The sequence below is a fragment of the Piliocolobus tephrosceles genome, chromosome 3 (genome assembly GCF_002776525.5).
Source record: "Piliocolobus tephrosceles isolate RC106 chromosome 3, ASM277652v3, whole genome shotgun sequence".
Lineage (NCBI taxonomy): Eukaryota > Metazoa > Chordata > Mammalia > Primates > Cercopithecidae > Piliocolobus > Piliocolobus tephrosceles.
The window spans coordinates 74569324-74582779 of NC_045436.1; positions in this window are offsets into that span (position 1 = coordinate 74569324).

Genomic DNA, 13456 nt, shown 5'->3' on the forward strand with positions numbered 1-13456 from the left:
TGAAAAAAAAAAAAAAGGATAAGGGATGTATTATAGAATGTGTATATATAACATTATGAGATGCTGGGGAAGGAAGATCTGAAAGGGAGAACTGGAAGATCCAAGTGGTTCCCAGCCAGTCAATATAAAAAGCCAAGCACATCCAGCTACCCAAGTGGGACTGTGAAGCTGCTGGCAGATAAGTCTGTGGGAAGATTTTGCTTCTGTGGGTTTGTGGTCAAGTATTCAGTGATGGTCCTAGGGCTGCTCCTAGTCAGAGGAGCCAGAGTAGAGAAGAAGAGCTGGAAGTGAAGTGGAACAGATTGAGGACAAGCTGGGCCCCTCTGGGGACCTCTGTGTCTGTCCATCACTACATCCAATCACAATGATTTTTAGAGGGTATTGGCTGCTGCTTCACTTCTATTTCCTAAATCTTGTGAAAGTTCTCCAGTTGGCCATGCTAATAGAGAACTATCTGTGAAAAAAGAGTGTGAAATTTGATTCTCAGATTAACTAGGTTGACAATAGAATGATTCACCATACCTAAAGTCATCAAGACAGAGTTTGTTTCTGAACCAGGATTTGAACCCAGGCAGCCTGGCTCAGATTCCATTAAGGTCCATTTTATTATGTCCTTCATGGTCTGGTAAACGCTTATCTCTGCTTTCACTGAATCCTGTTGTACATCCTCTACTTCAGCCACACGGGGCTACCTCTAGGGACCTGACAAAGGGATGCTCCTCTGACTTTTGGGCACCTGCTAGTCCCATGCCAGAAAACTCTGCCTTTCCTCATCCATTAAATGGCCATGTGTTATTTGTCTTTTGGGTCTCAGATAAGCTGTCACTGTCTTTAGAAAACATTCCTGTCCCCTAAAGACAATTTTAAATATCCTCTGTTTGACAAGATCTAATGCTTGCTGCTTTCTTAGGACTTAATACACACCTCCTACCAGGGCAGAGTCCTGTCTGTCTTGCTCATTGCTGTATACCTGACACTTAGCACAGTTGCTAATAAATCATGAATAAACAACCATACTAGTAACTGCTTTATGTAACTCCCTCTTTGGATTTACACTCAATTGAAACAGAGATTTTTGTCTTGCCTAATGCATTCTCAGCATTCCAGCATAATATCAATCTGTTTAATATTTGTTGAATGAATGAATCCAAAAATAACAGGGAAAAAGCTGAAAATTTAGATTATTAATTGTGTATCTTCTCTGCCTGGTAAGTCAGATAGACAAAAACCTTGAGTGAGAATTAACTTGGAATTGAGTATTCTTCCACTTAGACCATTAGGCTCGTTAATCACTCTTCTCTGTTCATCTTTTCAAGCACAGTTAGTAAGGCAAATTTATACCATAAAATTCTTGGCTGTCTTTCTGGTTTTATTGACACCACAGCAAAACTGTGACTTCTTAAAATGATTTGAAGGTCCCTAACAATAAAAACATGAATATGTTATTGCTGTTAGAGAGTGAGAGAAACACTCTGCCTTCCTGTGCTGGTTGTTGCTGATTATCCTGTTGAACTTGATTACTGATTACTGAGAAAGCTGCATGTTGCAGTTCTGCTTGTTCATGAGTTCTGATGCAGTCTAGGGAATGTAGTAATTACAGTGCTCATTCAGAATAAGGCTGCAATCCAGAGGTAGTACATAGGAAGGTAGAGTAGCTAATATGTTTTCTATGAAAATACACTGGTTTCCATAGGAAAACCAAAGTGAAAGAATATGCCATATACAAAAGTGAATCCTAAATCTTACAAATCCCTCTATGAGAAAAGAAAAGGAGGAGTAAATTACAGGAACTAGAATCTGATCTAAGAAAATATATGCAATGTATACTTAGTGCCTTTATTTGTATGCTATAGGAGAGGGGTATTTGTTTTTTTTCAGATGGAGTCTTGCTTTGTTGCCTAGGCTGGAATGCAGTGGCCTGATCTCGGCTCACTGCAACCTCTGTCTCCCAGGTTCAAGCGATTCTCCTGTCTCAGCCTCCCAGGTACCTGGTTCTACAGGTGCCCGCCACCACACCCAGCCAGCTAAGTTTTGGATTTTTAGTAGAGATGAGGTTTCACCATGTTGGTGGGGCTGGTCTCAAACTCCTGACTTCAAGTGATTTGCCCGCTTCAGCCTCCCAAAATGTTGGGATTACAGGTGTGAGCCCCATTGCCTGACTGGGATATGAAAATTTTCTAAAGGCAAAATCAATAGTATAAAAAACCTAAGTCAAACATTAACAGAAGATAAGCCTTTGAAAGATAAAATTTTAAATAAATTATTAGCATGTTATAAAGTTTTATTATTTTAAGATGAAACAAAAATATTAGTTAATAAATTACAGTAGAGGTGTTAATTAGTAAGTTTATGAACCAGACTCCTGTTTATATTCTCTTATGAAGGATAATTTTTGGTTAGTATAAGATTTTATTTCTTGATTATGAGTGTCAACAAAGGCAAGTGTTGGCTGAGCCTGGATGAAATACGAGATGTTTATAACACACACACAATTGTGACAATTCAAATGCAGAACTTTTTGTTTAAACAAATGATTATGGTTGAAGTAGAAGTATAAGCAGGGCCATAATTCATGACACATCCAATTCTTTTTCCTGCTGCAGTCATTAGTTTTTCACCTTCACAGTAACACCCATATGAGTGCAACAAAATAGACTATGATTAAAGGATTTGGTAAGATCTTGTTCTACAAGAAAACAAAAAGAAAAACAAACAAAACATTAAGGAAAAGTATTATGAATTGCTGCTTAATGAATTCCCTATGCTCACAGAACTACGTAGCTAGGCTATGGGGAATTTAACTGTCTGAGTCTTCTTTCATTTCCAAACCAATAATACATTGACATAGCCTCGGTCTACATTATAAATTAATTAGAGCCAGAAGCTAAATAATTTCCTGGCTGTTAGTTTTAAACAAACAAAAATCTTGCTACCAAGGCTTTCCTGTTGCTACTGTATCAAGATCTATATGACATATATAGTATCAAAATGTATCTGAGATATGTGGAATATGGTTGTATACAATCCAGCTTGGTCGCAGTTACATAGAAAGGCTGTTCTTTTTAAGTAAGGCTGCTGGCTTTTAAATCACAGTAAAACATAAGAATCTTCAAATCAGAAGTCTATTTTTCCATGGGTATGCTGAAATAATGCTTTCAAACTATTACAAATTAACTGAAAAGGTAAGTAGTAAAATAGAATAGGTTTATGTCTTTGTGGTGTAACAGATAGTAAAGCATATAGGTAATTGGATTCCTAACCTTGCCCCCTCCCTGAGGGCTGTGTATGCGCACTCTTCTACTATACTCCCATGGGGAAGTCATCCTGGAACGTGAAGATAATTAAAACAGCAACCGTGGCCACAAACATAATATTGAGGCTATTACCTTGGTTATCTCTATACTAATTTTATGTATATTATGTGCATATCGATCTGCCTTCACAAATGCTGTGTACCAAGTACAAAGTTTTCAAGTTGCTAAATGTGGAAATTAGGAATATCAGTAATTTTAAGGTTATGATGAGTTGCAGATGTAGTAATAATTCATGTGAGATGTTCTGTCGAATGATTTGAAAGTCATTAAAATCCCTCACCCAGAAATAAATCCATGCATTTACAGTCAATTGATTTTTAACAAAGATGCCAAGAACACACAATGGGGAATGGAAAGTCTCTTCAGTGAATGATGCTCAGAAAACTGAATATCCACATGCAGAAGAATGAAATTAGACCCTCATCTCACACCATATTAAAAACATTAACTCAGAATCTAAGACCTAAGGCTTAAATCTAAGATCTGAAACTGTAAAACAAAGAGAAGAAAACAGGGGAGAAGCTGCATGACATAGGTCTGGGCAATGATTCTTTGGATATAACTCTAAAAGCCAGGTAAAATAAAAACAGATGAATGAGATTATATAAAACTAAAAAGCTTCTGCAGAGCAAAGGCAACAATCAATAGGGTGAAGAGACAACCCATAGAAGAGGAGAAACTATTCAGAGATCATACATCCGATAGACAGCTTACCATCTAATAAGAGATAATATCCAAAACACATAAGGAATTCATCTCAACTATAAGAAAACAACCCAATTTAAAAATGGGCAATGGACCTGAATAGATATTTTTTAAAAGAAAATATACAAATGGCCAACAGGTTTATGAAAAAATTCTTGCCATCAGTATTGTCAGGGAAATGCAAGTTAAAATCACAATGAGATATCACCTCATGCCTGTTAGAATGGCTATGATTGTGAGTACAAAAGATAAATGTTGTTGGCAAGGATGTGGAGAGGTAAGGCTTGTTGGTAAGAATGTAAATGAATATAGCTATTATGAAAAACACCATGGGGGTTTCACAAAAAAATGAAAACTATACCATATAATCCAGCAATCCCACTTATGGGTATATGTCTAAAGGATATGAAATTGGTATGTCAAGTCCCAGCTACTCGGGAGGCTGAGGCAGGAGAATGGCGTAAACCCGGGAGGCGGAGCTTGCAGTGAGCCGAGATCGCGCCACTGCACTCCAGCCTGGGTGACAGAGCGAGACTCCGTCTCAAAAAAAAAAAAGAAATTGGTATGTCAAAGAGTAAAATGGTGGTTACCAAAGGCTGGCAGGTGGGGGGATTGGATAAATGTTTGTTGATGCATACAAAATTTCAATGAGACAGAATAAATTATTTCAATATATCTATTGTACAATATGGTGACCATAGTTAATAACAATGTATTGTATCTTTAAAAATTACTACTAGAGGCCGGGCATGGTGGTTCATACCTATAATCCCAACACTTTGGGAGGCCAAGGTGGGCAGATCATGAGGTCAGGAGATCAAGACCATCCTGGCCAACATGGTGAAACCCCATCTCTACTAAAAATACAAAAATTAGCTGGGCATGGTGGCACGTGCCTGTAGTCCCAACTACTTGGGAGGCTGAGGCAGGAGAATCGCTTGAACCCGGGAGGCTGAGGTTGCAGTGAGCCAAGGTCGCACCACTGCACTCCAGCCTGTCAACAGAGTGAAATTCTGTCTCCAAAAAAAAAAAAAAATTACTATTAAAATAGATTCTTACTATTCTCACCACAAAAATAAGAGAAGGATGTGAGGTAATGCATACGCTAATTAGCTTGATTTAATTATTCCACAACGTATACCCACAGCAAAACATCACATCATGTTGTACACCATAAAAATATACAATTATTATTTTTCTATTTAAAAGATATGCCCTCATTGTCATAAACTTTTTGGTCGATTGCTTTCTCTTCAAATAAAGGACTGTAACTAGATCAGAATAAGGCAGCAACTTTATTAATGAGTGTTCAAAGGCAAAAGTAGCTTTTCTCCAAGTGGATTTTTTACTGTCCAGAGAATGTTTATCACGCTTGTTCAGTGTCCTTGACTTGTTAGTAACATTCAAAACACTGTCTCTAGTTTCTGTATTGTGTGCACAGTAGACTATTGTCACTAGGTACCAGGCTTCCTGTCGGCTTTGAGAATTCTCTCTTTCTTGCAAGGTTAATACTGGAGGTGAGAAGGCTTATGTATTTCTATTTGAGAATTCATATTAAAGTATCAGTATGGTTTTTTATTTATTCTTTAATTCTGACCTATGTGTTCTCAATATAGATAGTATGATCTGTCTATTCACTGAGCATGTATGTAATGCTGGTAAATGTGCTACAGAGTCTGCTAAATGCTAGACACAAACATGCAAAGATGTAGTCCCAACCTCAAGAAGTTTAGCAACTAGTAGAGGAGAAAGGGACATGGAGAGAGGAACAACACACACTGGGGCCTTTTGGAAGGTGGAAAGTGGGAGGAGGGAGAGGAGCAGGAAAAATAACTAATGGGTACTAGGCTTAATACCTGGGTGATGAAATAATCTGTTCAACAAACCCCCATGACGCAAGTTTACCTATATAGCACACCTGTACATGTACCCCTGAATTTAAAATAAAAGTCAAAAAATAAATAGCCGGGCGCGGTGATTCATGCCTGTAATCCCAGCACTTTGGGAGGCTGAGGCAGGCGGATCACTTGAGGTCAGGAGTTCGAGACCAGTCTGGCCAGCATGGTGAAACCCCGTCTCTACTAAAAATACAAAAAATCAGCTGAACATGTGGCGCGCGCCTGTTTTCCCAGCTCTTTGGGAAGTTGAGGCAGGAGAATTGCTTGAACCCAGGAAGTGGAGGTTGCAGTGAGCCGAGATTGTGTCACTACACTCCAGCCTGGGTGACAGAGCAAGATTCCGTTTCAAAAAAAAAAAAATATATATATATATATATATATGTGTGTGTGTGTGTGTGTGTGTGTGTGCGTGCGCGCGCGCGTGCGTGCGTGTGTATAAAATAAAACATAAGAGTAATTTAGCATGAAACAATTCAATACAATTTCAATGCTTTAAAACCTTCAACAGAAGGAAAGAGAGATGCCAAGTTGTGTTTCCTCACTTCTTCTTAATGTCGGAATTTCAATCTAGCATGAAAATTGTATCTTTAACATCAGATGATATTAAAAGTCCTCTATGATACCTGCATGATAGCTTTGTCATTAGCATTTTATGATCTGTGACATCATGTCCACAGGTAAAAGCAGTGGAGCAACTGTAAGGCAATGAAACATTAAAAATTTCTTCAATTATTAATGGTTTATCTCTTTTGTTTCACAATAACACAATGTTCGAAGGTAAGTTCATGATTCTAGAAACATCTATCACTAACAGGAAAAAGAACAAAATGATTAATCCATTTAGAAGCACCTCAGTCCATCCATGGATTAGCTTGCACTTTAAACTATAGATAAGTGTGTGTCTATACTCAGAAAGTCTAAGGGGATGTTCTAGTTAAGAATGTGAGATATATACTCTAAAAATCCTGGCTTTAAATATCCACTCCATCACATACTGCTCTGAGACCTTGGAAAGTTACTTAGTTTATCAAAACCTCATTTTCTTCATCTGTAAAATGATGGTATTAGTAGTATCCATGATTAAATGAGATAATGAAGTAAGTGCTACAGTTCCTGGCACATAGTAAGCAATGAACAAATAATGGCCATTCTTTTAACCATATTATTATTGTTCTTGTTATTTCGGTTCACTCCAAATTTTATTTGGTCAGAAATAGGACTGTATGTGTAAGAAGAATCAATTCTGTCCTTATTCTGTTATAATAGCATTTGGTGGGTGAAACAGTAATGCCAGAAATTGATGTACATTGTCATGTTATGTTAGTCATCCAGTCTTCATATGTTTATGAAATCTGTAATATATGCTAGGTATCAGATTGCTAATTCTGCGTTTATGTACTCAAGGAGCTTTCGTTTGCGTCAAACAACATCTTGGGATACTCTCTGTTCAGGTAAGAATGCTCCGAATGTAAGAATGCTCACACACGCTCAGCAATGCGATCTTTTGTTTGTTTGTTTGAGAGTTTCTCTCTGTCACACAGGCTAGAGTGCAGTGGCGCCATCTTGGCTCACTGCAACCTCTGCCTCCCAGGTCAAGTGATTCTCCTGCCTCAGCCTCCCAAATAGCTGGGACTACATGGTGCATGCAACCACACTCGGTTAGTTTTTGTATTTTCACCCTGTTGGCTAGACAGTCTTGAACTCCTTACCTCAAGTGAGCCACCCGCCTCGGCCTCCCAAAGTGCTGGAATTACAGGCGTGAGCCACCATGCCCGGCCAGCAATGTGATGATGATTTGATGACTGTTTTCTATCTGTTGAAGATGATAGTCTTTGAATTCCTCAGCCAGGAATAAAGAAGTTTTACCGTCATGCCCACCTCGCCCCCAGACAGCAACTCCCGTGATTAACTAGACGTCCATCATCTGGCCCTTCCCCTCTCACACCTCAGTCAGATTTCTACTCAGGTCACACTAGTGCCATTTTGCACCAGTCTACTGCTTGCCCTAGCCTTGCAGTAAATAAACTTGTGTGGGTTTTATTCCTGTGTTTAAAATATTAATTTAAAATATTTATAAACTGGAAACAAAACCCCATGTACTCGCTGCCTACACAGCCCATTTATAGGATGCTAATCTTTGTTTCAAAAAATCTTTTTTGGGGTGGCCAATACAGTTGGGAGTCTATAGATGTTCTAAGATACGGCTTCATGTTTTTTAAACTAAACTGTGAGGTTCTGTTGTCCTTCAATAGCCAAGCTATGTTGAGCACCTATTATATGCCAGGAACACTACCGTGTGTTAAGAATATGCTAAGAGGCCAGGTGCGGTGGCTCATGCCTGTAATCCCAGCACTTTGGGAGGCCAAGGCAGACAGATAACCTGAGGTCAAGAGTTTAAGACCAGCCTGGCCAACACGGTGAAACCCTGTTTCTACTTAAAGTACAAAACTTAGCCAGGTATAGCGGTGGGCGCTTGTAATCCCAGCTACTCAGGAGGCTGAGGCAGGAGAATAGCTTGAACCCGGGAGGCAGAGGTTGCAGTGAGCCAAGATCATGCCACTGCACTCCAGCCTGGGCAACAAGAGCGAGACTCGGTCTCAAAAAAAAAAAAGAAAAGAAAAGAAAAGAAAAAGAAAGAAAAGAAAAAGAATATGCAAAGGTATAAAATACATAAGAGTGATAATGTAGAAGTGTGAGAAACAGTGAACCATATTCCTAGAGAAAGAAATATCTTGAGTGAAAAAACACTTGACTAGGGTCTAGAAGGTGAAGGCCAGATGATGAAAAGGGCCGGACAGTATAACAGCCAGGAGAAACGGTGGGAGGTATAAAAATAGTTGGCAAGCAGTCTGTGGGGCTAGAATATTTGGGAGAAGACATGACTAGTAATAAAAAAAAAAAAAAAAAAAAAAAAAAAAATGCTGAAACCAGATCAGTATGGGCTCTGAAGTTCCTTCCAGAATGTATGGGTTTATTCTGTAAGCAAATGAGAACTTTTACAGTTTTTAAGCAGATGAGTTACAATCAGATCTTCAATACTTCATGTAATTCTGACTTACTGTGTAAATATCTAGCTTATCTTTTTTTTGAGACAAAGTTTTGCTCTGTCGCCCAGGCTGGGGTGCAGTGGCCGGATCTCAGCTCACTGCAAGCTCCGCCTCCCGGGTTCATGCCATTCTCCTGCCTCAGCCTCCCAAGTAGCTGGGACTACAGGCACCCGCCACCTCGCCCGGCTAGTTTTCTGTATTTTTAGTAGAGACGGGGTTTCACTGTGTTAGCCAGGATGGTCTCAATCTCCTGACCTCATGATCCGCCCGTCTCGGCCTCCCAAAGTGCTGGGATTACAGGCTTGAGCCACCGCGCCCGGCCATATCTAGCTTATCTTAATGAATAGTGCTACTTAACAAAATCACAAATTTCACTTTGTGTGTTAAAATAAAATTCTGCCACCAGAAAGAAAAGATGTATTTTAGAATGTGATTTCCTCTTTGATCTTTTTTTCCTTCATTCCTATTTTCGTTGTTGTTGTTACTTAGAGGACTCGTTTTCTCTCTTTTTTTGTCTTTCCTCCTTTGACTTTGGTTCTGTCATTTTCCTTTCCACTAAAAGTAGCATGAAACTTCTAGCATTCCTTGAATATTGTCAAAGAGGCTGGGGCTTCATCCTGCAGCATGTCCTGGACATCATTGTCTTCGTGGTTTGGTAGGTGGGAGATCTGTATAGCTTTCCATGAGTATCTTCACAGTCTCAATGCAGACATTAGTCTTATAATTAGGAATATCAAAAAGGAATTCCTACAATGTCTTCTTACAGTTAATGTGGTAATATTCAATATTATTTCTGATTAACACAATGTTAAAAGCTTTATGAATTTAAATAAGGCACAGTCTCTAAAATTATGGAATAGAATTTAAATTTCTTTACTAGCCTTAAATAATTCTATCAATTTAAGAGAATATGATGGAAAGAATAGGTTTTTAGTTAATAAGTTTTTAGTAAACTCATCCTTTTCAGGTAGTTTAATCAGAAAATTGCTCTTCATCTGTTTTTGTTACCTAACTTTTCTGTGTTTTTTTCTAGTACAGAAGGAAATAGTTGCTGTATATTTCTTCCTGAGGCACACACTGTAAATATACCGTGAGTCAGGGAAAACACTGAAAAGTTCCAAGGTTGGCAAATCATTTTAGAAGGAAAAAGTCATCAGGAACATGAGACTCTAAAGAAACAGATGTAGGAATTATTTTTATAAGTTTTGTTACAGAATTTTTTCCTCATTTTCTAGTTTTAGGAATTATGTAGGTGTATGGATTAGGATGGCTCAGAATAAAAGATACTCTAACTTTAGAAATATTAAAAAATTCAAAAAACAATATTAATACAACATTGTATTCAAATGTGACTTCAAAGAGATTAATTTATTATCAAGTCCTGCATAATTTGGCAGCATATAAACATGTGGGTATGATATCTGCTTTTATTAAGAAAAGTTGGAACAATGTTGATAGCAAAAAAAGTAAAATCATTTTAATATTTCTACTTCAGTTTTTTTTTTTTTTTTTGAGACGGAGTCTCACGCTGTCACCCAGGCTGGAGTGCAGTGGCGCCATCTCAGCTCACTGCAAGCTCCACCTCCTGGGTTCACACCATTCTCCTGCCTCAGCCTCCAGAGTAGCTGGGACTATAGGTGCCTGCCACCATGCCAGGCTAATTTTTTGTAATTTGTTTAGTAGAGATGGGGTTTCACCGTGTTAGTCAGGATGGTCTCGATCTCCTGACCTCGTGATCTGCCTGCCTCGGCCTCCCAAAGTGCTGGGATCACAGGCGTGAGCCACCGCGCCCGGCCTTCTTCTTCTTTTTTTTTTTTAAGTGAGACAGGTCTTGTTCTGTTGCCCAGGCAGTGGATCGATCATTGCTCAGTGTAGCCTCAAACTTCTGGTGTCAATCAGTCCTCCTTCCTCAGCGTCCTGAGTAGCTAGGACTCCAAGCATGTGCCACCACACCCAACTAATTTTTTACTTTTTTTTTTAGAGACGGGATCTCCCTATATAGCCCAGACTGGTCTCAAACTCCTGGCCTCCAGGGATCCTCCCATCTTGGCCTACCAAAGAGATTTTTTTTCTCTTTAAAAACAGAACCAGTAGCTTAGCTACTTCAGATGTTTTCATAGTTTATGACTTGTTTCTGTTTCAATTGAGGAGTTCTATTTTTCTTTAACTTACATATTAGACATAATTAAATTGCTACAGAACTAGAATTTCTGTGTTATTTCTTCCCATATATAATCATAGTTGTTTTATATAAAACTAATTAAAATGATCAGCAGAAAATATAGCAGATATGAGAGTAATCTGATGTGTATTTTAATTGTGAGGTTATCACTGACATATTATATACCAGAATGAATAATCAGAAATATATTAATTCAGGCTGGGTGCAGTGACTCACCCATGTAATCTCAGCACTTTGGGAGGCTGAGGTGAATGGATCATTTGCGGTCAGTAGTTTGAGACCAGCCTGGCCAACATGATGAGTCTCCATCTCTACTAAAAATACAAAAATTATCTGGGTGTGCTGGCACATGCCTGTACTTCCAGCTACTTCAGAGACTGAGGTACAAGAAATGCTTGAACCCAGCAGGTGGAGGTTGCTGTGAGCTGATATCTTGCCACTGCACTCCAGCCTGGGTGACAGAGTGAGGCTCTGTCTCAAACAAACAAACAAGAAATATATTAATTCACATTAATATTTATTAATTTATTATTAATTAATATTTTATTATTATTTAATTAAATAAATCACATAAATAATTAAATAAATTAAAAATGCATATTTATTTAATATTAACAAACATTAAAACATATTTATTAATAAATTAATATTAATGTGAATTAATATCCATATTCACATGACTAACATTAGTATTTATATAAATTATGTAAAATTATATTTGTATTGATATTTGTGTTAATATTACAATTATTCATAATATTTTAAATGCAGAATCATAAAGTAGAAAGGAGTCTTAGAGAATTTTTGAGTCTGTCTTTCAACCCCCTGTAGGCACAAACTCCTTCCACAGTATCCCATCTCTACCTTTGCTAAATGCTTCTGTGAGGAAAGTCTTGCTACTTTATGATGCAATCCACAGCACAACATGCAAAAATCTGCTTTTGAGCTAAAAGCACCCATTTTTAGTTAGCAAAACACCGGGGAAGAGTAGTAAAAGATAGGGAAAAGATCCTAATGAAGCTTACAACTTGGCAAAAGGCCTAGCCAAGGTGATTAAGCACTGACCCAGAGAGGTGAGTTTTAAAAGCCACAGACCTCATTGCTTCCCAGGTCTCTGCTATTACCAGCTTTTCCTCCTAGCAGCTAGCTTTCAGAACCTCAAAAATGTGTTTAAAGAAATATAGAGGACTCAAGTACCTTGCTTTTCCATATGTTCTAAGATCAAGCTCCCATATTATCTTAGCTTCAAGATCTTCACATATTTTTGTATAGTGTCTGTTCAATGTCTACTTAAAACATTCTCAGCTGGGTGCAGTGGGTCATGCCTGTAATCCCAGCACTTTGGGAGGCCGAGGCGGGCAGATGGCCTGAGATCAGGAGTTCGACACCAGCCTGGCCAAAAGTGGTGAAACTTTGTCTCTACTTAAAATACAAAAATTAACTGGGTGTGGTGGTGTGCACCTGTAATCCCAGCTACTTGGGAGGCTGAAGCAGGAGAATTGCTTGAACTGTGGCAAGCAGAGATTGCAATGAGCTGAGATCACACCACTGCACTCCAGTCTGGGCAACAGAGTGAGACTCCATCTCAAAAAACAAAAGCCAAGAAACATTCTCATTGCTATAGAAGCAGTTTAGTGCACTGATTAAGTCTGAGGTGCTGGAGTCAGACAATTCATGTTTAAATCCTGCCTCTTCCAATTTCTAGCATGGCCTTGGGAATGTTATATAACTTCTCTGTGCCTTGCTTTCCTCATTTGTAAAATGGAAATAAAATAATACCTTCTTATGAGACCTCAGGTTGATAATAAATGTGAACTACTTAGTAGTGTGCCTGACCACTCCATAAATGTGACTTTTATTATGGGAGCTACATTTGTTGAGAGGCTTAACCACTTATTTTGTTTATGTAGAGTCAACATGTAGCAGTGGACAATACGACAACCACAGCAGTAGGAACAGAAGAGCAAGAAAAAGATCTCTCTTACACTGAAAAATATTTCCTTCACCTGATTCCTAAAATACTGTACCTCAAAAGAGGCAGACTTTTATTCCACAATTAGAGAGAAATAGTTTAAGAGCACATGTTCTAGAATGTTACTTAGCATGGCATGCCTTGATTTATGACAAAATATTCATGGTGGTCAAATCCTTTACAGTTTTGAGAGAAGAGGGGGGTGGAAAAGGAAAGTGATAGGAGTGAGGATAGGAGTGAGATAGGAGAAGGGGAGGCTGATAGCATAGAAGCAAGCTGTGTCCCCAGGTCTGTCCTATTTCCCTACTTATAAATTCCCAAAATAGTTCAATTCTAGT